The sequence below is a fragment of the Micrasema longulum genome, unplaced genomic scaffold, assembly GCF_059751315.1.
Source record: "Micrasema longulum isolate JH-2025_06_02 unplaced genomic scaffold, ASM5975131v1 h1tg001607l, whole genome shotgun sequence".
Taxonomy (NCBI): Eukaryota; Metazoa; Arthropoda; class Insecta; order Trichoptera; family Brachycentridae; genus Micrasema; species Micrasema longulum.
The window spans coordinates 445,190-472,716 of NW_028278788.1; the positions used below are offsets into that span (position 1 = coordinate 445,190).

At 32.2% G+C, this 27,527-nt stretch overlaps 1 protein-coding gene and 1 non-coding gene across 2 annotated transcripts in view; one reads left to right on the forward strand and one right to left on the reverse strand.

The window, feature by feature from the left end:
* The window catches only part of bbg (PDZ domain-containing protein big bang), a 131,284-nt gene that overhangs the window by 103,361 nt on the left and 396 nt on the right, over positions 1 to 27,527 (reverse strand). The window lies entirely within an intron of this gene.
* Positions 15,036 to 15,108, forward strand: TRNAG-UCC (transfer RNA glycine (anticodon UCC)). Its single transcript has one exon. It is a non-coding gene; the product is annotated as a tRNA-Gly (tRNA).

Sequence of the window (27,527 nt, forward strand, 5' to 3'; positions counted from 1 at the left end):
GCGGCATGTTTGGCCTTAACAATTGTGACTTCAAGATTCGTGACGACGTTCTATTTAAATTTAAACGGTCACAAACAAAGCTAAAAATTAAACCGATCCATGACGTATTAGGGACGTGGCTAATGCAATAAAACGTTTTCGCGGGAATTCAAAATTATAAATTATGTCATGTTTCTAATAAGTATTATAAAATATTATTTTTACTCCACAGTATTTTATAGACCCTTATTAAATAAAAATTGTAAAAAAAAGTGATATTTCCCTATTTTACCTACAAAATTTGAAGTATCTTAATAGTTGAAGATAAATTCTCTCGGGTGATTACGAAGATACACTACCGATCCCCCACCTTCAAGTTTTGAGGAAGGTATTTCGGTATGTATCGACTGGTCTAGTACCCCTCGGAACGCATATCTACGCATTAAAAGTGACAAAAATTTTGTTCCACCGAGCAATTTTCCTTTGATTACGATTTATTTAAATGTTCAATCGTTCTAAGGTTGGCACTTGTTTTCTTAAAAGCTTATTAAAAATATGCGACAGAAATAAGTAAATTTTGAAGTCAAATTAAATTCTGACACAAATCTCAGTTTTGAATCCGAACGGCTAGATGGACAAATAATGTAGCTAGATTCTACCCTATATACGAGCATCTAGGCGTAAAAATGTTACCACTATAAAAAACAAATCTAGGTATTATATTTTTTCCATCTGTTTTACTATCTTCCTGGGTGAACGTATCGATAAGTTAAAGGCGCCGGCTTTGTAATCGCTCGATAGATAAATACGGATGAAAGTTAAGCATACCGTCTTGGTAATTTTCATAAGTCATATAAAAATCATGTTCAAGCAGGCATTTTTTGCTTGAATTGGGATTTATTGGAGTTTATAATCGCTTTAAAGTGACCACTTTTTATCACTGAAGCCTATTTAAAATGAGAATTATTTTGAATTTTAATTAAGTAAGGAACGCGGACTTAACTTTCGGGGTCATTCGATCGGGGTTGGATTCGGTCATATGATGTCGAGATAAAATAGATAGAGATAGATAGAGATAATACAGAAGTTAAGAATGCCGTCTTGGTATGTACCGATGAAGATAGCCTTTATAATCGCGGCCCGGAACCTGATATTAACAACAACAAAAAAAATAGGTAGTTATAAGATTTTAGTTTTTTTTTTTAATACTGCTTTTTAATTATTTGTCAATATGAATAAACCAACTAGTCGAAGGAGTGTAAAAATAAATTGAGTCGTTGCCTAGTAGGAGAAAAAATTCATTCAGATGAATCTCACCAGCATCTTTAAAGGTTTCAAAGGTATAACTTTCAAAAAATCAACTCATGTAAGAATCGAAGGAATATAGACGTTTAAACACAGGCAGAATGTGACACAGTATGTAAAGTGGCCACTTAAACCAGCCAATGACAGGTCATAAGCCCTTTAAATCCATGTTCCCTTCTCTAAAATCTTCTCCATCTCTGTTATAATATTATTTTAAGACAGTATTTATTTAAACACCTTTAAATGTCTTACACAGCTTAGAACATGGAAGGTAATGATAACATTTTTTTAAAAAGGCAATAAGAATGCATAAATAAACATGATACAGTTGGCACGTGTATGATTTCGAAAAAGAAAACTTGTTACTTATTTCAAGCCGTTTATGTAGGCAGTAGGTAGCCCATATTTGACCACAAATGTTAACATAGCGTTAAAAAATGCGGAAAAAAACTATATTTTCCTTTTATTATTATAATGTTTCTGACCAAAAAACGCAGGCAAGCATGGTAACACTTACATAATACATATATTAATTAACTGAAACCTCGACCACGTGAAGCGATTTCAAAAGCATTTTATTTGTACAGTTTTGTGGTAAGTAAACCATACGTATCTGGAAACAAAATCATGAGGACAGTTGCACCAAAAAAGTTAAATAATTGTTGCATTTTAGTCAAATGAGTGAAAAGGGTTCCATCATCTTACTTTTTTCATGCGATCCATTTCGTCGATTTTGACGAAAGTGTATGCGTTCTGGCCTGTTGCAGTGCAAAAAAAAGAAAACTGTAAACTTGAGGATGGAATCGCAAAATGCCATACGTGGTGATGAATGTTACACATCACTTAACCCAGCCGATGACGCATCATAAGCTCTGCAAATTAATGTCGAGACTTCCATGTTCTCGGCAGCTTTATCACTTAAAAAATATCTTATACTAAAATACATCAAAACGTACAGCAAGCAATTTAAAAATGCACATTAAATGCAGTTTCATCGAAATAAATTTAACAATTAAAAGTTGCAATTTTTTAACTCTAAATACATAAAAGATATAAAGAAAATAGGAAAATACATTCCGATTTCAACAAATCGACAGTCATTTCACTTGTCGATTTCTAAGCTTACCGGCCGCGGGCAATGTTTTTACGCTCAATATTATTATTTGCATTTTGAATTACGCATAACACAACACATGCCGTGCACGGTGAGATCATAATTTTTGATTTATGAACCTTTTGGAATCAAGGTAGAGGGTGAGTCACATTAAACGCGAAGAGAAAAACCGTTGTAAAATAAACATTGCAAAAATTAAAAATAGAATACCTATCATTCCCGTTAGGTAAATAATTATATATTCTATACCGCCATCATAAGAAAGAAGGACGCAACTTACATTTTTTCGAAAATTAATTAAATACATATACGGAATCAAAAAAAAAATACGCATCGACTAAAAATACATATATCTTCCTAAAATAACCACAAGCCTGTTATTTTCACTAATAAATAAGACTAAACTGCAAAAAGTCTTGAAGATTACTAAATATAAAAGGCTGTTCTGACTTTTACAATTTATTATTAAAGACTGATTAAAATACTTATTTTTTCTTCTTTTCCGTTTTTAAAAACATATGAAATGAATGTACCTACTAGTTTTCAATTTAATTTAAGATCAACAATGTTTGATTATGTCCAAATGCTTGCAGACTGGCTGGATTTCCTCCCTAGGGAGTTATTCATATTTAAATTTATTTCAACAGAGAGGGAAAAATTATTTTTTTTGAGAAGGGAATATGGAAGTCTAGGCATTTACAGGGCTTATGACCTGTCATTGGCTGGTTTAAGTGGCCACTTAAACCACTTAAGCCACTTAAACCAGCCAATGACAGGTCATTAGCCCTGTAAATGCCTAGACTTCCATATTCCCTTCTCAAAAAATTTTCCCTCTCTGTTGAAATAAATTTAAATAATTTAAGATCTGCTGGTAATTTCGAAGTAAATTGATTATTAGGTCGGCGTTACTAGTTTGAAAAACAGTAAATGGCCAGTAACGTCTATATTACTTAGTTGAGTAGAATCGATTGGCATATTAACACAAAAAAATAAAGACGTTTACTTAATTACTAAATAAAAGGAGTGTTTCTAGCTAGAAATGTCTTTTCATTGAAATATAACATATTTTCTTGTATTTTTTTGTATTTTTTGTATATAAATTTTAATTTTTAGATATACAACGTGTAATTTATTGAAATAATATATATATTCCATTGAGGCAATCCATAATAGATACTGTCGCATAATAATATACTTAATTTTTGTAATATTTTTCACATAGCGAATTTTTCAATCTCCGAGTTACAACATATCTGTTTTCTCCGTTTGTTTGTTTTATGTAGAAACGTCCTTCTTTTTTATGACGGCAGTATAGCTATCCTCGGAAGTCTGAAGTTTAGAATTGCAAAGGCCTGCAAAAACAGCGTTTAGGAATAGACAGAATTAGAGACGATGTGCGAGTATTTACATCGCTTAGAATTATTTTCATGTAACAGATGATCGAAATACGCTGCATTTTGTTTACCAATGTAGTTCTCTATGCTCCACTGAGTGCAGAAAGGCGCATGACGATGATGTACGAATACCACTCTTTGGCAAGTTTGTACTAATTCACGTCCTCTTTCAATCACCGCGTATGACCCATTTTACACGCATCATTCAAATCCACACGACACGGTAAAATTAGGGTGGGTGGATATTTATTTATTATCTTCGTTTTATTTATTTGGTTTCAACCCCGCAAGTAAAAAACTTTGAAACATGAAATCGAGTGGAGATAAGTCAGCCTCATGGTTTACAGTGGGTTTACCTGCCATTACTGGATAGACTTTTAATGTGGTGTGAAGACGGCCTATCAGCGACCATTGTAATACAAATAAACAGGGTTGCCATATTTGGCCTTAAGTCTCATCAGGACGTTCTGGGATGGGGAAATATAGCAATAAGAAGGGCAATTTCATAATTTTTTTTAAATATAAAATAAACACTTTCTTACATATAATGCGGTGTTTTTTGCGGAAGAAGTACCTACTACTGACCACTTTTCTGGTGATTTTTATTAACAGTTCTTTTTAACTTTAACGTATCTATAGAACTACATGCAAGTCATCTCAAAATAAACTTTTTACTGCAATATTCATTTTACGGCATCTAGTTGCAGATGATTAATTTCAGCAGTCCACTGGGCAGACATCAATGATATAACTCTTTCTACTGTGGCAGTAAGGGCAGGAATTGAACATAAATTACTGCTTGCATAATTTCGACAGTCGACAAAAAAAAACCACTTTCTTTCACAGAATGTATCAAATTCTACTCTATCATGGCAAATTCACCCTCTATGACGTTATTTAGATACGTAATTTGCTGAAAGCATTTGCCACCCGATCTACTCCTTCGAAGTCAGCACGGCCGCGAAAGATTTTTGTTATGAAAGTTAACAGCGTTGCTGCATCGTGCAAGTTAAAATCGGGACATCATAGGTTTTGTCAGGACGAAGGTCAATAAGGGCGACAACCCGTGCAACCCTACTCGTGAAGGTAATATAATCAATCTTGCGTTTAGGTACCAAGGAGGAACTATGAAATTAAAATCTTTTCCTAAGAAGAATTACCTTAACTTTTTAATTTCGAAGCTATTTAAATCGTAAACAAACATGCCAGAAAAGGTAAACCAAACTGCAATAGAGTGGGGTTCGAACCTGAGATCTCTGGCAAAGAGAGCACGGGTTCACAACCTAAATCAAGTTTTATAGTAGTGTTGAATTCAACCAAAATTTTTATATGGTGTTTGTCACTGTTGCCTCAATACCCGACATCGAGACAGTATTTTTTATAGAAGTGATCGGTGACATCAGTCAGGGCGCGCCATACTAAAGACGGTCAAAATAGTTATAGTGATAGTGTTATTTTTTTTATATCGCTAGCGCGCTAGTAAAATTAAAATAGCTCAATAAACGCTATTGCTAAAGCTAATAATCCATTTAATTTAACCCCCCTATTTTGCTGATTTTGCATCTTTCATCTTTAAGTGGTCCGAAAACGGCGCTACAAAACAGACCCAATTTAATATTATAGCCAGCAAATAAACTAAATAATACCTATTTAAATTTATTTTAACAGAAAGGGAAAACATTTTTGAGAAGGGAATATGGAAGTCTAGGCATTTACAGGGCTTATGATCTGTCATTGGCTGGTTTAAGTGGCCACTTTACACACTTCTGCAAGCATTTGGACATAATCACACGTTGTTAAATAATACCTACCCAGCTGGCGCAAAAATTCAAGGTAAAAAATCTAGAAGTGAGATGAAGAAGGGGATCGCAAGCCTACCGGACCAATAAGCAGAAGACATGGTCTTTCAGATACAATGAATACGCACATACAAAAATTGAAATACTTCGTATTTACTATTTGTACATAAATTGTAGATAAATTTACTTTAATTTGTACATTAATGATAGTTAATGATAAAAAAAGTTGATAAAATATTATGAACATTTGCGTAACTCTTTTACTCGTTATATTATAGTTAACAATGTTACATAAGTAGGTATTTTAAAAATCCTGCCACATTTTTTAAATTTGATAAAATAATGCAAAATAATGACAAGCAGCAGAAGGGAGGGGTCGCAGGTTTCGATCTTTTGTCCGAATATGATATAGCTGTACGAAAAAGAAGAGCGCTGTTGCATTTTTTGTTTGTGACACCATATGCTTCAACAAGATAATTAAGTTGAATACGAATAAAAGTACGACAGAATTTTTTTCTGCATAAAAATTGATATTTACCTTGTTTTGATCATTCATAATTTTTTTTCCCTGAAAAGTTCGTGAGCTTTTCTTTTTAGTCCTCACAGATTTTGCTATGGTCAAATGCTATGTGCTAACTGCTTGATGCTATCTTAATCCAACGACTGTCACTGCATTTAAATTAATCAGCATTTTATTAAATTTAGCAAACTGAATTAGCACTTGTTAGTGCTAACCATATTTCGATACAAGTTCCTAGTGTTAATGCTACTTATTCCATCACTAGGTACTAGGTCACAATAATAAACACTAAACGCCATAACACGGTGATCACACACCAAGATAAATATGCAGATTACATCGTGAGATGTCGGTGAATAGAATGAATAGGAAATTTAGAAGATGGCCAACCACAGTCTGATTTAAACCTCAAACTACATGATAACAAAAATGTGGAGGACATATTTGCAACTTGCAAATGTCCTATCTTGCAACCGGTGAATGGTAAAAAATATTTACGTCAACACATTAATTTCCCGTTAAGTTGGAATATACACATAATAACAAAATAATAACAAATAGGCTAACAAAACTTACATAATATGTCATTATTATATAAGAATAAGTTAAACCTTACCCCTCAGCATTAGCCAAAATGTTATGGTAAACATTGCGGTATACACATATTAAATAATATGGCATCATAGCATGGAAAGCAGTAAAGCTAGGGTTTCCTAGGACAGCGGTGCCCGTATCTTAACGGCCGTAGTGAACGGTGATGCGGTGGACAGTCGTCGTAACGGTGACCGGAAAGTGGTTTCCTAGAAAAATGGTGTTGACAACACCTTTAAAAAATAAAACCACTGTCTAGTCACCGTTACGACGGCTGTTCACCGCATCACCGTTCACTACGGCCGTAAGGATGCGGTCACCGCTGTCCTAGGAAACCCTAGCTTAAGAAAGACAGCACTCCATCCAATAAATATTGCAAATAGAGCCAATTTAAAAGTCACTTTGAAGTTGCCCATCAGTACACCCACATAAGGTATTAACAAAATTTAACATAATGAGCATAGGAAAAAAGACCTATCTAAAAGTAAGTCTGTTTCAGATCCTAAAAGTTATAAAAAAAACATATATGTAAACGAAAATGAGATCTATAGGTAAAGAACTGGTTAAAATATCAAAATGTCTAATGGTGTACTCACAGCTCAGTCACCTATTCATAGGACCAAAAGTCTTCAACGGCTTCTGCAGAAGCTCAGATAAGAAAAAAATGGATTGTGGACCTATTGTAGCAATTACTGGTAAATATAATTTATAATAATACTGTGTGTTAAATACCAACCGGCTTATTTGAAAAAAAATGTAATTCCTGCCTGGATACAGAATTACCTAGTCAGACAGGTATTAAGAAATAAAACTATTTTGTAGAATTAGAAAATAACAAAAAAAAATAGATTGATGGGACGAAGCTGTCTGTGGTAGGTAATTGACAAATTAAACAAATGAAAAAGAAGCCAAATTGCAAATATCATTGATATTAGGAGTTTTAAGGAAGCAGCTTCCATAAGACCGGGGACATCTACCACCACCTGATTCCCATTTTTCGAAACTCTTGACCAGGAGGCAAAATTAGCAGTTCACAGTGGAGTCCTGATGCCGACCCTTTTGTATGAAAGTTAAGTATGAATAGCAAAAGCAAGGATGAAAGTAAAGTGAACGCTGTCGAAATTCGATCTCTCAGGCGTACGTGTCGTAAAACTATGTACAACAGGTGCACAAATGTCGAGATCCGTATATTATGTAAGGCTGAGATAAGCATTATCGATAACATCAAGAATTCTGTAATGGTTTGGACATGTAAAGCAAATGGACAGCAAAAAACGGCTAAAAAGATGTACGATGCGAATGTTGATGGATGCAGAAATAGAAGAAGACCGAAAAGGACATGTCATGACCAAATCTAACAAATACTTGAAGATGGACAGACCATTTTTAACGGAATTCAGTTAATTGTACCTACACGAGTTCTGAGAAAGGCTTTATTTATAAAATTAAAATGAAAAAAAAAATCATGTTTAGGGTGTTTTTTAACGAATTTTGTCTTAAGTTTTGGTCATTATTTATCCCTATTTCGTAAAAAAAAAAAACTTTAAAGCTTTATTTTTGCAGATTTGTGTTTTGGTCTGTAGGACAAAAACGAACTGAAGCGACGAAAAGTCGAAATAATCGGCGGGCGTGCGTGAGAAGATGTATCAATAGAAGTACAAGTAGAATAAAAAATTTCTTCGTTCTTATTTTTTTTTTAATATGCTAATATGTCTTCTTGCCTATACTGATCATCGTGGTTTCGGATGTGACAGGGTTTAAAAAACACCCTGTATGTTATGTAAAAAATACCCAGTTATAAGTAGTGTATAACTCAAGTTAAATAAATGTACAGTTTAAATATTATAAATTATGAAAATAAGTGTACAATAGTGATAAATAATGTAAGAATAAATACAGATGTAAATATAGATGTAATATATTAATCATAGAACTTAATAAAATAAATAATTAAAAAAAATTTAAAATATGAAAATTATTACGTGGCATTGAAGTAAAAAAAATTAAAATGCTATGCTATATAATTAATTATCATATTCATTGTTGGTTTAAGACAAAAACGACTAATTCCAACATAATTATTCAAGGCCTATTGTACATTCATGAATAAAAATAAATTATGAATTTCGTAGAAGCTTGCACACTTACATATCTTTACTTATTGCTTTTCATGCGGAAATATCAAACATCCTTAATTAACAATACAATACTTGAGTTATGAGCATTACATGTGTAGTTTTCTTATTCGTATTGAGAATTTTCATTCGGAATATTAATGTAATTAGTTCTTTTACATACAAATTAATGATAACATACCCGGGAATAGTTGACGGAATAGCTTCCTAAGTACATGGCTCAGAATTCGTTTAACGACTTCCTTTTAAAAAATGCTGCTTCATTTCAAGCAACCGTCTTTTTAACTTAGACTCGCTACTTTCATCTTCACTCGATGAAATTTAGAAAAGAAACATATCCGTGAAAGCGATGCGTAGATATTAGATACATGGAAAGTAATATTACGAACGAAACGGAGATAGACGTTCGCTGCACTCTGTCTAACTGATCATCGAGCATCGGTCAAGTATCAAATTGATTATGTATAAAAAAGTCTATATGACGTTATGCCTTCATAGCTTATTACATACCGTAAATCACTTCAGGGAATTTAGCTTCGCAGACGTGGACAACGTTTCGGATATACGCCTTCAGATCAAAAACTCTTTTTTTAGTCTCATGTTTTATTTTTATTTGGGAAATCAACAGTTCTACATACATATTTATAGTAAACAAACAGATATAGTGTATAAACTTAGAACTAATAACAGATTTCCACATAGTATACAAAGTTAGTAAAGAAAATATATTACATATCAAATAAATACATATAATTTAAACATAAAAATATGTTATTTTCATGTACTCGTAAATATTTTTCAATAATCAAAGAATTTTTTATATTTATTTTAAGAACATTAAGTTACTGTAAATTGGGCGGGATTAGGACAAGAATGCTTGAAGAGAGGATAAGGAGGGGAAGGAAGATGTGCATATTTATTATTATAATGTCTACTAAGTTACATAATGCATTTTTAATGTAAATTTTAAATCTGACAGAGTGATGTTAGTGTAATCTATATTTTTCAATTTTGTATTGTACACTGAAAAAGTCCTACGAAAAAAAGCATTTTTAACATACGATGTTTTACTTATTGGTACATGAAACAGGTGGTACCGTCTACTAATCCTGGCTGGCACGTGTATTGTTATTAAACTAAGCAGCTCTGTACAGTCAACCATTCCTGTCATAATTTTGTAAAGCAGTAGTTGGGCCGCACACACTCTGCGGTATTGTAGAGAAATGATTCCATGGAAGGTGGAGGCAGTGAGAGTTGATACATAAGAAATACCGGTTTTGTATTTAAGGTACTTTATAAATTTGTTTTGAATATTTTCTATTCTAGTTCTAAATATGGCATACTGGGGATTCCATATATGAGATGCGTATTCCAAATGGCTTCTGACAAATGTATGATATAATGAAATTAGTTATCTGTTAATCTGGTATGTTTAATAAAGTATTATTATTATTATGGATAACTTATACAGCGCAATTTTCGTAATATAATACCTCAAGGGCGCTTTACAAAGTAATAATATAAAGATATCAATTTTATTTTATTTATTTTTAATTTAAGAAAAACAATGTACTTTGTCACCACATGCTAAGGATTTATTCAAATGATTTAGAGAACAAGTGGGTTTTAAGTTTCTTCCGAAACATCACTTCACTCTCACAGTTTCGGACCTCTGTTGGGAGAGCATTCCATGCCGTAGGGCCTGTGACCGCTAATGCGCGTTCGCCGAATTTAGTGCGCTGTTTGCGTAGAGGTACAATAACTTTTCCTTTCGCGTAGATGTAGCTGATCTATGCGTAAGACGTCTGTCAGCTAGTTCATCTGGAATGCAGAGTTCCCTTAGATATTCTGGAGCAGAGTTGCGCAGTGACTTACACATAAGCCAGTATGTTTTATATTAGTTGTATTGTCTTGGTACCGACCCTAATGTATGCAAGCGATGTATGAAATTGGAATAACAAGGATGAACGTAGGATGGATGCTGTTGAAATGCGATCTCTGAAGCTGTTGGGGAAAACTATCAACAATAGGTTTATAAATGTCGAAATCCGTGCATCATACAGCGCTGACCCAACCGTAGCAAATAGACAGTGAAAGAACGGCCAAAAAGATATGCGATGTTAATGTAAATGGATGCAGAAAACGAGGAAGACCGAGATAGACATGGTTTGCCTAAATCGAACAAAAACAGGAACATGAATATGTCGAAAGTCGGAATAATTGGCATGTGTAGAGGGAAGACTTGGTCTTAGACTTAAACTTATGTTGGCTTAGTTTGGTTCATGTTTCAATTTTTGTTACTAATTATGGTTTCCAGGCAGCTCTACCCAGATTGATCAGAATTGTTAACTGGACGTGAATTATTTCGGTTGTAAATAAAATAACTTGACTGATCAATTAAAAAAAACAAAAGATTTAAATATTAAATAAATTCCTTAAACGTATAATCAATCTTGATCCCATAATGTTTGTCCATTATATTTATTCGTCTTTGCTCTAACTGTCTTTATTTTGTTACAAGTTTTAGATATGAATTTTGTCTTTTTCGTTTTTGAACATGTTTAAAAAGGAGTCTGACCATATTTAAAAAAAAATAGATAATACAAATAAATGTGGTGTGGCATTCTTCCCTCTTTACCTAACCCACAAGGAAACGACGAGATGGATTGTTTTAAATTGTATTTACATGTTTAATATTACTATCCTCATATTTTCTTGTAATACCATCATATTATGCCAACTTTTCTCAAACCGTACATAAAAAAACACGGTTAATGAAAATATGTTATTATTATTGTGATATAAGCATCTTAATTTTTTTATGTTGTAGCCATTTTAAAAAAGCCATAAATAAATGTGACAGGAAATGTCAATCGAGTAGTGGTAAAGTGGGGTTTAAACCTTACCGGACCTCTGATCCGGAGTTTGCGTCACTACCAGGAGACCACAACCCGACTCGATCTTCGATCTCTCTTTTACAGTGCCTATAGTACCTATTTAAATAACAATTCAATTATAAATTAAACACAGTGTGTACATTAGAGTGTTATGTGGTTTTTTTTATCGGAAAAATATGATAATAATCAAACAAACAAATAAAACTTCACACCGTTTACCCGCGGGGTTAGGTAAAGCGAATATAATGCCAAATCACTGTGTCATTACACACAGACCTCGCTTCCTTTATATTCATACACCTTCTCATGCACGCACGGCGTATATTTCGACTTTTGAAATGTCCGTCTTAACGATCTTTATTTGAGTGAAAGTATCGGACGCATAACTAAAATGTTTTTCCCTACCATTTTCCATGCCTATGATTTCAGGAGAATGCAAAAGGCTGGCTACGAGCTCACCCAGATTCTTACGGGTAACGGTGGGTTTATGAGCTACCTGCATCGCTTCAAGCTCTCCGAGATCGTCAGCTGCACATGCGACAATGAAACTCCTCAAGATGTCACTCACCTGTTGATGCATTGCCCATTTTTCAGCTTTCAGAGATAACAGCTGGAGGCGCGATTCAGAAGCCTGGGTAAAGATCTATGCGACATCCAATCGGTGATAGGTAATAAAGATCTCACACGAGAGGTAGTATCGTACATGGTCAAAATAGTGCAGGCAATTGGTAAAATAAACCAAAGTAGGGAACGAAATGTCGAACACTCTTCTAGTGGAACGGAAGGCCTGTTGACTACTGTCAACGGTCCGGCTTCTCCTGAAGAGTTCTGAGTGGTTTCCTCTCCACAAGAGCAAATGCTGAGAAATTACTGATTGACCCACTTTAGTATATCTTTCCTGATCCCAACAGTTTAGCTGAATTTAAAGTAAAACAATTGCAGAAAATATATTTTTAATATATAATTTTACCACCATCGCCTGACAGATTGCATTTCGATAGCATTCAGCCTACTTACTCTTACGTTCTTGTTTTTCCGATTCCATACTTCGCTCCAACACATATCGCTCGCTACCAGAACTCCATTGCTAGCTGCTAATTTTGCCTCCCGCGACAAACAATGTTTATTGATAAGCCGGTAATTTCCTCCAAACGCCCCGGATCGGAAATAATTCTCCATGAAAAATGAAATGATCCGCAGCTAAACGTAGTATTGCTGGTAATTTCTTTTTTCAGTGAGGTTGATTGACATTTCTACAGGTGTATAATGTGGTCGGAATCCAATCTCTGAGTCTTGAGGCTAAATTTTGTAATCTGCATAGAATAACTATTTCTATATTTAGATACGGTTGTATTTCCTTTCTCAAAGCAAATTCTAAATGGCAGGAATGAGCAGAGTAATATCTAGTCAAATGCTTTGGAAAATACAATGCGACGCGACATTTAACCCTTCTAGAGATGAATTATTCCCTTTTAATACAAACAATAGTCAACTTCGTTGTGTTGTTTGCCTACCATGCATGAAATATTTATTTAAAAAAATGTTTTACACCAGTAAAATTTCATAGTTCTTGGACTGGTATCTGAAGATCATCTTACCTTTCTGTAACAAATATAATTAAGATACACTGCGATTGGTATACCAATGCAGTGCCCTACGCACCTAAGTGCGGAAAAATAATAATGATGACGAATAAAAAAAAAAATATATTTAATATGTCATCATGATCATACCCCCATATCCGCATCCGATGGTGCATAGGGCACTACATTGGAACAGAAAATACAGCGCACCTCGATCATCAGTTGCTTGAAGGTGATCAGTCTTACGCTTCAGGTACCAGTTTAGAGACAGTGAAATATTGCAGTGATAAAACGTGGTGAAATAACGGATATAATTTATCTACTAAAAATTGCTTCTGGTTCAATCGACTGTCCTGAACTACTATGCAAACTTTCTATCAATGTTCCTTCCAAAGTTCTAAGAAATAACTTTCTTCTTTACATACCTCTTGTTTCATCTAATTTATTTATTTATTTATTTATTCACACTCTTTATCAAAATACAATTCCATATTCACTTTGCCCAGCTAACAAGGGTACATACCCCGTTCCAAGCTAGGCAATTACATTTTAATATATTATAATACTTAACAAATTAATATAGAGCACAGACAAAAAAAATATAAACTTATTCGGATACACATTTTGATTCATATACATACAGACATACACATATATACACACATGTATATATAAATATACACATATATACACAGTACATACACACACACGTACATACGCCCATGCGCATACACATACATACATTCATAAAAACATAGACAATTTATTTATGCGATACTTCATGGTTGTCATCTATAAATATATATTTTTTAAATTATTCCTTATTTTTTATATTTTATTTTTGACATCCAGTTAGGTTCTCCAATTATAATTATAGGCAAAATTCATATTTATGGCGAACTTTTAATAATTTTAATGTAATAACTAAATCATAAAACATAGATTTATTTGCAAATAATCTTAAAGACGTACGGCGTTTGCTTTCGAAATAATTCGTAGTATTTTTTCTCTTCTTTTGGATTTAGATTAAATTACTATTCATTTTATGTTCGAGAATCTTTTTTAACGTACTGTGATGCTACTTGTGAAAACCTGTAATTGGCTTATTTGTTATTGGTTTTGTGTTATATATAAAATAAATATAGCTGTTGGTTATCCAAATAAAGATTAAAAAATTAAAAAATAAAAATAATAAACTACCTTCAAAATAAATATTTTATACCGACCCTGCCAGAAATCGAACCAGGACCTCAATCATATAAGGAGAGCTCAAGGAGAATAAGCCAAGCACTTCACTACGAGGCCGACTAACTTGGGATTTTATTTAATTTAAATGTACCTCCTTAAGGAATTATTCGATTTCTTTTTATACTTTTTTATAAACTATTTACCATGAATTATTAATGATCAATTTTTTACATTACAACATACGTTTATTTGATTAAAAAAATATTATAGTATAGTGAAATGTCATTGGGGCCATAGAATAATCATCAATTCGGGATTTGATAATTATTCTATGGTAAGTTGCCCAAGGGAGTAAATAAATCCTTATGACAAATTATAATAAATTTCGTTTATGTTTGAACCGGAGATGAAACAGTTAAAAGACAAACTGACACGATGCGACATATTATACTAAGAATTAATATTGATTATTGATAAAACCATGATGTAAGTGAATAAAAAGTAAATGCAATGTAAAGTAATAATTTATCGGCCTCGTGGTGTAATGGTCAGCGCGTTTGCCTTCCATGCAAAAGGTCTCGGGTTCGATTCCCGACATGGTTGTAATGAAATATTTATTTAAAAGGGTGTTTTTACACTTAAAATATTTCATAGTCCCTGGGCTGGTACCTGAAGCGTGAGACTGATCATCTTACCTTTATGTAACAAAAATGATCAAGATACGCTGCGATTGGTGTGCCAATGCAGTGCCCTATGCACCACAAGGTTCGGAAAGGGAATGATGATGATGAAAGTAATAATTCACTGGAAAAGCCCATAAGCTCTATTGCATAGAACAAAAGCGTTCCAAATTTTGGTTCGGTTTTTAGTTTATCCAATAAACGTGTTACGGACGGTTTCGGTTTGCGCTTTTAATTCTCGATAGGAGTACCTACGGCCAATTGTGTTGCTGTAATCTGTAGCTAACTTCGTAGTTAATAATCACAGAATTGTTTTTTCCGTATGGGCGACTCTAGCCAGTGGCGTATTGTTACTCTAAGTATACTGTGCAGTGTCAGAGTAGCAAATAAGTTTTAAAAGATGTTTAAAAAATAAACATATATTATAAGTAAAAAATAATACATTTCTATTATATTTACTGTCATAAAGTTATGAAATAAAACGAGTCATTGCGAGTTTAAATAAATTGTACTGAAGCTCGTATTAAGATGGTACAAGATCTTGTACAAGGTTTGGCTCAATAAATACTGTGTCGTGTAATAATAAATTGGGTGAAATCTTAAGCAAATTCAGAAAAATAACACATCCTATTTTTCAACAAACAGTTAAACCAAGATCTGCGCGCGCATCCTACGCTGTAAAACTGTTAGGTTAGCTTCAGCTGTCTGTGCGTATTTGTTGTTGCTGTGTCAGTTTATTTATCCTCGGTGTTATTTGTTTCACTGCCCTTTTTACTTTACACCTGCCTTTCCACTATGAAAATACTCATTTTCTAGAAGGTTCACATTCCATAATATTTTATAAATCAAATGTTGATTGCAGAGTAATATATTGTTAGTACTCAGCAGTCGGGTTGTCACAGGATAGCTCGTTTTGTCGACTGTGAAACTGCTCGTTATCCGTCATGGCGCCGAAAACATCTACGTACTGCGCATGCTTACGCGAAATTTCAAATCCCAGAAACTGCCTCGTGTCAAACAGCAAATAAAATTATTGTGCAAGAAACTGCACAAGATCTTGCACAGGATCTTGTACCATTTTCGCACCCTCGTAATCGAGCTTATCGCGTAATTTTATATTTATAAATAATTTGATTGTTTTTAAGTAATCGTAACATAATATTGTATTGACAGTAAAACATAATATTGTACATGGCAAATCATTTGCCATGTTTTAAAACAAATAAATATCTTTATGCGAGAGGTAAACTACTTTATCTCTAAAAAAACAACTTTTTAGGAGAGACAATTTATTGATTTTTTATGCTTTTTAAACATCTGGTATTTTTATAATGATAGATTTAAAAGTAAATTCGTTCTCAATTATTTATTATTTTTTATGTGTACTTAATGATAAAATATTTTATTTTTAGTCTTAAGACATTTTTAATGCTTTTTTGGTTTTTAGACATTTGTTTACTCCTAATATATTTTTGGAACAACATCAAATATTGTATGGAAAAACAACAGTAATCCAAAGGATTTTTTATGCATGATATAATAATAAACACTCTTATATTATTATGAATATAATATAAGTGTATCATCCGTAAAAATATTTTTTGTAAGGATAATATAGTTTAGTGATTTTTCAGTAATAAAATGTTAAAAGGGTGCCTGTACATGACGTACATGTACATCAATAATAAGTTTTAATTTTCACGAATTTATTGATGATAAAATTCGTTAAGATTTTTAATGGACCAACAGTAAAGCAATATTTTTCAGTAAATAATTAACCCTATTTTAAGATTATTTTGTTAAAAAATAGTAGGTAGGTATTTATAAGTAATACTATATTTTTTTTTTAAACAATGTTTTTACTTACTTATTACTGTATGTTTTCTTACTAATGTCATGTAGAGTAACAGTAAAAATATAAAAAGTATCTTTGTTATTAAATAAATGAGGAGTTATGGTTATTTACCTCTCGTATACACATATAAATCTTCAAAAAACATATTATAATATTATGTAGTCATCATTTTCGTTTGAAAATACAAAACAAGCACCACAATCAAATAAAACAAAAAACAATAAGTAGACTCCGAACATAATGTTTTATTTTAATTCAAATTCATAATAAAATGTACAATAAATTATAAAATTAACACCAACTCAATCAATTGATTCATTTACATATAAATGGGTGAAATTAACCATTGCATTTTAGTATTGTTAAAACACTTTATAATGTTTACGATTGCGTGACGTTAGTTTCAAAGCGATCACGATTGATAATTTATTTTGTGAAAACAAAATATCAAATTGATCAAAAACAATTTAAGAAATAACCATTTGTTTTGACAACACTCTCCTCTCCTCTTCGTGAAGTTGACTTTCAACAAGCGAAACTCGGAGATGTTATCATTGATCGCGGAAGAAATTTTAAAGTTTGACAAGATGGAGGATAACTCCAATATGAAGGTTACAATGAATTCGGTCTTAGATCCGGTCCGGGTCGTGACTTCAGAAATCTACGAGGTCGCTGGCATATTTAACAATTATTGGAATGTTACTTTTATATTTAGTCAAACATCGGATAACACATAGGTATTCAAAAGGAGTGTAAAGCTACCCGAAATTTGATTTTTAGAATAATTTCTTAGGCATAAAAACAGTACAAATTGAATGTAAAAATTTCTTCAAAATAAATAACTATTTTATAAATCTATCAATATTATATTTAGACCAGCCAATGACAGGCCAGTGCCGTGTAAATGACTTTTTAATCTTCTTCTTCTTCTTCTATAGCCTTTTTCTCTCCACTGCTGGATAAAGGCCTCTTCCATCCTTCCTTCCTATCGCCCGCTTTCATACACGTTTTACTGGCAATAGAGGCAATGTCGTCGACCCATCTTTTCTGTGGCCTTCTAACACTTCTTTTGTTTGCCCATGGTCTCCACTGTATTATTCTGGGTGTCCACCTGCCATCATTTTGCCTCGCCAAGTGTCCTGCCCACTGCCATTTCAATTTCGCTGCACGATCCATGATATCCACGACTCCGGTTCGGCGCCTTATTTTTTAATTTCTTACTCTGTCTCTTAGACATACACCGAACATCTGTCTTTCCATTGGTAATTTCTTGGTAACTCCGCTGTCTGGTTATCTTTAGCAAGTTTGACTTTGTGTCCTATATATATTCATCAACCACTTCGATTCTATTAACGTTAATGAAAATTGTAAATGAAATGTAAAATATTGTGTAAATGTCTAAACATCCATACTCTCTTTTCTTCTCCATTTCTGTTGTAACTAACACGTAAATTTCAAAACCAAACGAAAATAATACAAATAAAATTTATAATGACTTTGTACATACATTACATGTAAGGCGAAAACAATAAATAATTTCAATAACATTTTAAATATTATTGTACATAAGATAATTGTTGCTTAGTTTTAAGTAAACCAATTGGAAATCTAATGAGAAATAAATGGCTGTATATAAATATAAATAATAAGTAAACTTACATATTTTTGACCGTCTTAGAACTGAGTTACTTTCCCTGTTCAGACAGTCAAAGTAATAATTTTACGTATATATAATAAGGTAATTGAAAAATAATAAAAATACACATATATTAAAAAGATCCAATTCTTTTCAGTAACGGAAGCGAGCGGATACAAATCCTATTTAGTAACATGTTTCCCGGATCAGCTCTGTGATACTGTGATCACGACTTTTTTGCCTACGTGCCTATGGCACTTGACAATAAGATGATCTCTATCAATGAAATAAAGGATTATAATTATTCTAATCTATAACGAGTCCCACTTTACCAAAATTAAGTATGTTTCGTAATTGAAATATTATGTTCTCTTATCAAATAAGTATTCGGATAATTTATTATTTAATAAAGGTTTCTCAATTATCACATTAATCCATCCATCACCGAGGAATGCAATTAAAAAGCATAAAAAATAAAAATAAGTAAGTACCTACCACAATTTACACGGTAGAATTTTTAATTATTTATTTATGTGTAATCGAGAGTAGAATGGTGGATCGTTGGATGTCACACGATATATGTAATGGCTCGAACCAATCCATAACAAGTCGAGCCTGCCCAGATCATATCCCCTTCTCAAAAATACATCTTTGTGGGTTTAGATATCGATCACATCGAAAGTTGAGAAAAATAGCCGTTTTCCACTTCATTAGAGTTTACGAAAAATTAGAAAGCCCAAATGTTGGTAGAGAAATACTAGATTAAACCCTCTACGGAGTTCGTCAAAAGATTGTTTTATCAACAGAGAGAAATAACCTCAATAAAAAGATAAAATCCCAGTTCCAGTAAATCTACATTTTCAAATTCCCTTTCTCAATAAGGTTATCTATCTCTCTCATTGTCTAATGCTAAATTTAGAATAAAAACTTTCGTTATTTTTTTGACTTTGAAAATTACTTTACATACAGTTTATTATTTATTTATTTATTAAGCTTGTTATTTTGTTATTAAAAAAGAAATAATAAGCACGGTTGTTTATTAATCACCTAAGTTTATATTATACGAGTAATATAGGAACTTCACTGGTCCGTTAGAATTTGGTTTTATTTTGAATATCTTCAAATTGCGTCAACTGTACCTACGGTATGTTTCCTAAATAAAATAAAATATTTTTAAAAAATAAACAAAATAATACCACTGTGTTCCTGGACCGAGAAGGCATTCACCGAGTACATAGCCTTTCGATAAATAAAATGCAGTTATTATTCATAGAACCGGTTCGAGAAAAAACATTAATCCAATAACATGCGATACAAAACGCAATCAGCCATTATCCGAATTAGATACACACCCTACGTACCTATAAAATCAACGAAAAAAATCTATGAACGAACAATATATCGAAGGTGAGCATTATATACATTTAAAGATAAATATATATGCATACAAAAAGCACGTAGAAAGTCTTGGAAATGATTAAAATATCATATTTAAGTACACTGAATTAAACATTTTTGAATACCCACAGGAATCCATTACTTCGTTTAGAATCAATAAATAAATTAGTAAATAACGCATAGCGGATTAATTTCAAATTTGATTTAAATTTCTCGGAGCCTACATAAAATGATTTGATATAATAGCAATTAATATAACAAGGGCAACAAATAATATCATTGCCAATATTTCTCTATTTAACCCAACATTTGGACAAAAGTGCGAGGATTACTTTTCCACCAAATTGTTTAACATTCTTCCACATAAAATTAAGTCAACTGATAACAAACAATATTTCAAAAGAGAAATCAAAATCTGGCTGAAGAAAATTAGGATAGAAGAAATAAAAAAAAAAATTTGAATGACATGTGAAATACGTAAAAAAAAAACATTTAAACACTGTACAGCCCTTCTAGGGAACAGCTATCAATCAATGTAAAAAATAACATAACATAACACAAAACTGAGGTGAGAATAATTTTAAAAAATATAAATTGGTAAAAACATTGATTTATATTTCCTACCATTCGGTAGAAACAGAATCTTCGAAGTAATAAGTGTCTTTTCGTAAAATAAACTTTACATTACTCGCAAAAAACGCATTACCTTCAGTTTAAATAGTCGTTTACGTCATATTATAATATGTTCCCAAAGTATTTTCGTATAGTGCATAAGATGTAAATTTACAGTTACACCTGTTTGGGCCTAGCTACGCTAATAAATTTGGGAAGAAAACTGCTTCAGTTTGAGAACTTGAAACTTCTTTACTGTTCTACAAACATGCGGGATATAATATGAACAAATATATTATACAAGTCGTAAGTAGTAATTATTTCAATTCGTTTATTTGTAATCCGACATGTATTTAACGTAGAACACACAACACACGCATGAAGTAACTTCACAAATTCAATGATAAATATAATAATGACATTTGTCACGGTAGGTTTGAGAGGAGTGTAAAACAACGGGCGACACCACGTTAAATACCTTTTTTTGTTTGACGGAATCAAAACCAATTGCATCCGCAAACAGTATATTAAATACATACGTTACAATTACAGTGATCGTTGAACTTAGTACATTATTTCAATAAATCGGAATGATAATTTTCAGTGATATGATATAATATATCTGTGTACCTAAGTAGAGATAGGATAGCATAACCTTGCAAACTAGCTGCATTTTTGATAGGTATGAACCGTGCAGACCTCAAAGTGGTATGCTAAATGTAACTTCATAGTTAAGGACTCGCATGCTTATATGGTATAGACTGAATCGAAGGTCGAAATAAGTTCATTTCAATAAATAAAAAAGTCACGGTCAAACAACTCGCGCAGCATTGAATAATCAAAATGGATAAGTAAATGCAGTAAAAAGTAGGTTCTATTCTAAGGTAGGTACTAAAACGTCCAAAACATAAATGGAAATATGAAAAGAGATCACAATTTATATTTTCATAAACCATATAATTATTTAAATACAAAATGGTGTTTAATTACAATTACTAGACTTCTGCTTGGGCAAGCTGAATAGTAAAACTGATTACGAGCATATTCCCACAGCCTTGAATCCCCATTAGGTGTAAAATATCGCCGAAAATGTTGTAATGGATAATGTACTCGTACAAGAAGCGTACAAAACCTGAGGTAAACTAAGCCAAATGGAGCTATCCTTTCACATGTCATCGGCTCACCTTGACTTGTTCGGTAGAATGCATTGTTGGAAACACGATTTCTGCGGCGTTTTTCGTACAATGGATGGCAAGTTACGTGTCTAAAGTACTCCACGCTATTTCATTCGCTTCATTTACCTCGTAATAGGCGACATTTTGAGCCACTTTTTGCTGGGGGACTCATCCGAAGATTACGACCACCGCCGAATAAGCCATTGGCCAATAGCTCCGATACACGAGGAGAGTTTTTTCGGTAAACCGTGACCGGCGAATCATTTCCATCCGTGTGAGAGTCAAATAAATATAAGTCAGTCGAATTCTGTACAGGTCATGGAGTATTCGAGTTTCTAAAATAAATTGGCGGAGATATTCGCAACGTTGATCCGGCACATGGCGTCTGCTCGCATACTATGATAATTATTCTTTATTTTGATTAAACACGCGATTGGAAATAAAAGAGAAAAAATATTATTTATTGATTCGCGTGAAATAATTTCAATGTGTTTTTTATTCGTTCGCAAGTAGTTTATTTATATTTTAATTAAATAGTCGCGCATGTATAAATAATTCTGGCCGATGGACGCTGACTGAAAGGCCGATTTAGCCGAGAAGGTTGATATTTAGTAAGTTAAATTTAGCATATACCAGCGAGTAAATAAGCAAAGTATAGATGAAGCCTGGTTCCAGCTGCGGGCTAGTTACTACGTTACTAGTTACTGGCGGCTTAATTGCTCAGAATATTGTTTAGTTTATTACCAGCCGGCTACGGCTCAGAGTAATCTCCCATTATGCCGTTAACATAACAACGAGATTTAGTGGAATAGCTAATAAGAATATTTGGCGCTCAAGAAATCCAACCAGGGCGATAAGGTAAACTTATTGTTGCTAATTACGAAAACTTAATATTACAATTCTGGAAAGTTCCACGTTTAGTTTGATAACGTGGAGCGATGAAAAAAAACTAGCTAAAATAGCGGCATAGCAATACCTAAAATTTAATTAGTGAAAATTAGGTTCACTTTTTTGTTTTCAATTTAAGCTAATCGACGGGGACCACCTAGAGGAATAAAATAATTGGCCTTGATTTTACATGAAAATGTGAATTCATCCTTCGTGGTTTTAGTAATAAAATATAAATATTAAAATGCCCGAGCCCGGCAAGACATATTTTTGGTAGATTACATCGATTTCATTACATATCTTACATCAACTCTGATGATGGACGCTGTAAGCGATCTGAAATATTCAGCGAACCTCAAAATGCTTAAAAATAATATTATTTATCAGTGGACTGATAGCGATAATAGTATGCCAATTTGAAATTACACGCATTTAGTACCTAACTAATAATTCGGGATACGTAAATAGAAACTATTTATCAGTGGATTGGTAACAATAATGTAATTACACGTATTTTGTATCTAACTAATATTTCGGGATCCGTAAATGTAAACTATTTATCAGTGGATTGATAGCAATAGTGCAATTGCACTTATTTTGTACCAAACCAAGAATTCACGAACCGTAAAAACAAACTATTTATCAGTGGATTGGTAACAATAATGCAATTACACGTAGTTTGTACCTAACCAAGAATTCACTACCCGTAAATATAAACTATTTATTAGTAGATTGGTAGCAATAATAGTAAGCTAGCAAATTATAAGTATGTATTTTGTAGCAAACCAACAATTCATAATCTGTAAATATAAAATATTTTAATTGGTAGCAATGTAAAACGAACTCCCTCCCTAAACACGAGTTTTTACTCTATTAAAGAGGTAGAAACCTTATTATTAATTATGTATCTACATACCCTATGTAATTTTGTTCTTATTTTGTAAAACGATTTTCATCAATAAATAAAATAAAAAAATAACAAAGAATCCGGAATCAGTAAATGGAAACTATTTATCGGTGGATTGTAAGCATTAATATTCGGAATCTGTAAATTAACAATATTTATCAACAATAACAGTAAGCCAATCCGCAATTACACGTATTCCATACAAAACCAAGAATTCGGGACATGTAAATGTGAAAATATTTATCATTAAATTGGTACGAATAATACTTGCCCAATCTGCAATTACACTTCAATGTAAATTATAGATAGATAGACCCGCTACTGTTAAAATATTTTTTTTCCAAACAAAACCGTAAATAACAAATATTGCTCTCATAATGTTATTCGGTTCGCCTCATTCCATTGTAATGTATAAGTACAGATTTCGATTCCCAGCTGAGTAAATATAAATAAGTACTTAAATGATATGTTTTTTTACTAATAATACTTGATATGCTTGCATGCATTGGTACCCGGATCGTAAGTCTGATCATCATATTTGTAATTTGCATTTATCATTTTTAAAAAAAACGGTAAAAATTAAAGCGTAAAAAAATATTCGAAAATGTGCGAAGAACATACAAAAAATATAATCAATAAGCATGTATACATTTTAAAAATATTTTATATTTGAATTTTAATTGTTTAAATAATAAATTAAAATATCGTGTATTCATCACAAATACGATGTCAGGTAAATTTGAAAACTACGACTTAATTAGTGGACCTGGATCCCGATTACAATGAAAAATTGACAGAGTTATCTTCCATAAAATTTAAATTAGTCCATATAATTAAAATTCACCCCTCACTCCATACCGTCACAAAGAGACTTAATTTATTACCTCTCTGTTTTAGACATATGAATGTAGACCTTATTGAAATCATAAAATCGGATTATATTCATTTATCAATTATACCTAGAAGTGATTTATCTTAATTTTAATTAGAGTTATATAAATGTTTATAAAGTAAAAACGAATTTTCTGTATTCAAATATGTATATTTGTACGAAAATTTAAAATATCCTCGCCGATAACCTGTAATTGAACACGTTTCATTATTTTATATGTATGTTTTTTTTTTACACAAAATTCGATTTCATCTTATAGACAGTTGAAGATAACTCTGTTAAGGTGATTATTTATAGATGGCGCTTTTATATTTTTTTATTGAAAAATGCTATTTTTAAGTTTATTATCAATGGAAATTTTACAAAACTTAGTTTGCGGAACCTTTACACTATATTGATTGTAACAAATACCAAAACAATACAATTTCGGTCCTTTTCACCAAATGATGTACAAAACAAAAAATAAGATAAGTTATTTTTTGTGTGCACAACCGCAGCGTATCTTGATCATTTTTTTTAAAAATTGAAGGTAAGATTATCAGTCTAACGCTTCAGGTACCAGTCCAGGGACTATTAAATATTCCAGTGTGAAAACACCCTTTTAAAATAAATATTTCATATCCACCACGTCGGGAATCGAACCCGAGACCTCTTGCATGGTAGGCAAACGCGCTGACCATCACGACACGAGGCCGACAATTTAAATAAAAAAAATGATTTTTACTAATGATAAAAAAAATTGGTTGTTCTGTAAAGTTAGCTACATGTCGCTAAGGAACTATTTCTTTTCCACCGTTGATATTTCATCGAAATTTTACATATCAAGCACGTATTTTTTTAAATTCATTTTTTTGTATTACAAATGCGTACTATTTTATTTTTGACAATATTTCAGCACTGAAACTGAACTTGTTGTGATATTATATTATTTCATTAATTTCCATCACTTATCTATACATATAAATACAATCTAGGTGTGTAGATCCCACCTAGATGCAATTTTTATCTTTATGCATCTTATATTTACAAAGTCACCGATAAAATGCACGTGGTACTATCGACTTTCATGCTTTAATTTTACTACCATAATTTTCAACATGCCTTATAATATTTCTCAGACACAATCTTCACAATTATTTTCGATAAAATCTTTGAAGAAGGTAATTTAAATAGCAATAAATTACAGGCGCACACAGAGAAAGTAAACTCTAAACGCACATTCTAGATTCCTGAATAACATGTTTAGTGCTTACTAACTTGTACAAATGTGATAATTAGTGCTATAAAATAAAGTCTTATGTGCCTATTACTTATTGAAATATTTATGAAACCATTAAGTTTTACTTCAGTGCAAATACGGCCTCCGTGGTGAAGTGGCTAAGACAGTCGACTCACGCACGGAAGGTTCCCGCAATTCCCGTTGAGAAAAAAAAGTGATTTTTCTCAAGCCTGGGTGTTTTGTACTGAGATCGGGCCTCTAGGGCCCCGATTACAATGGGAAGTTATCATTTATCTTAAATTTTATCTACAAAGTAAAATTAAGTTTCCTGTATGAACAGCATAATATGCATACAATTTTTTCTTCTTAACATGTTCAATTATAGGTTACGTATACTCATTTTCATACACAAATATCGGTTTTTCTTTATAGATAGTCAAAGATAACTCTGCTAATTTTCCATTGTAATCGGGGCCCAAGCCTGTTGTGGTGTAAAAAAAATTCTAATACAGTATTATATCCTTGCGTGACCCATTGTATGAAAGAAAATAACTACTAAGTATGTCATTAAGTTGATGTTTATAGTCGATATGGTAAATTCTAACTTTGCATTAGGTATACGAAAATTTCAGTCAGCGCGTTTGACAACCATTTAAGAGTTCTCGCGTTCGATGCTCGACAAGGTTGGCATAAAATAGTAATTTAACAAGGTTTTATGGAATGAAATATTTCATAGATGGAGTAAAACTGATCATCTTAATTCCATGTAACAAAAAATCCAATTGCGCTAATGATGCTTCAATGCAGCGCCTAAGCACCGCTAGGTTCCGATAAGGAAATGATAATGTTTATAGAGAAAACTTTAGTATTTGCAAGAAATTTAGCCTAGTAGTATGCTGGTAAGCGCGATTTATACCATGCCCTAAGGTTCGATTCCCGGTCGACACAAAACATTGATTTAAATTTAAAGGGGTGTTCTTTAGAGCAATATTTTATAGTCCTCGGGCTAACGTCTAATAAACTTGCTCACGAGTATCACATTATTATGCATGTAATGTAAATTGTGCTATGAAAAATATGGCAAAATAGGTAGGTAATTACAGAGATTAAAAAAATAGGGAGGCAGGGTGTTTTTTTATTTCTCGGGGAATAAACTCAAACGGGACTATTCTGACAATAAAGTTAGTTTTAATAAGTTTTTGGACCTAAAAATACCAAGTGTAGAACAAGATTCATTAATTTTCAAAAAATCTATGAATATATATTTTATTTTTATTTTTTATCCTTTATTATTCTTTATTCGGATAACCAACAGCTACAATTATCATATATATATAAAACAAAACCAACAACAAATAAGCCAATTACAGGTTTTTTACAAATATCTTAATTTTCCAGTATTTCAATGACAGTTTTTAAACAAGTCTTAATTCTTCTTTCTCGTGCAAGCTCAAAGTTTCCAAGGCAATATAAAACCCCTATAAGGATAGTCGAGTAAGATTCAAGTTTTATTCGATGCCCACGATTAAAGAAAATATCAGGTTTTATCATCAAAACAATACAAAGTACATCAGGCGTCATAAAATTTTATCGAGATTTTTCTACTTTTAATTTAATTATAAGATTACTGTCATTCTGCAAATTGGATTGGTTTTAACTACGTAAACATATGTTTGTAATTTATTTCATCCGGCAAATTTATCGAGTTAATTTATAACATTTAATAAAGCTATTCAAATACAATGCATGCATTATAAAAT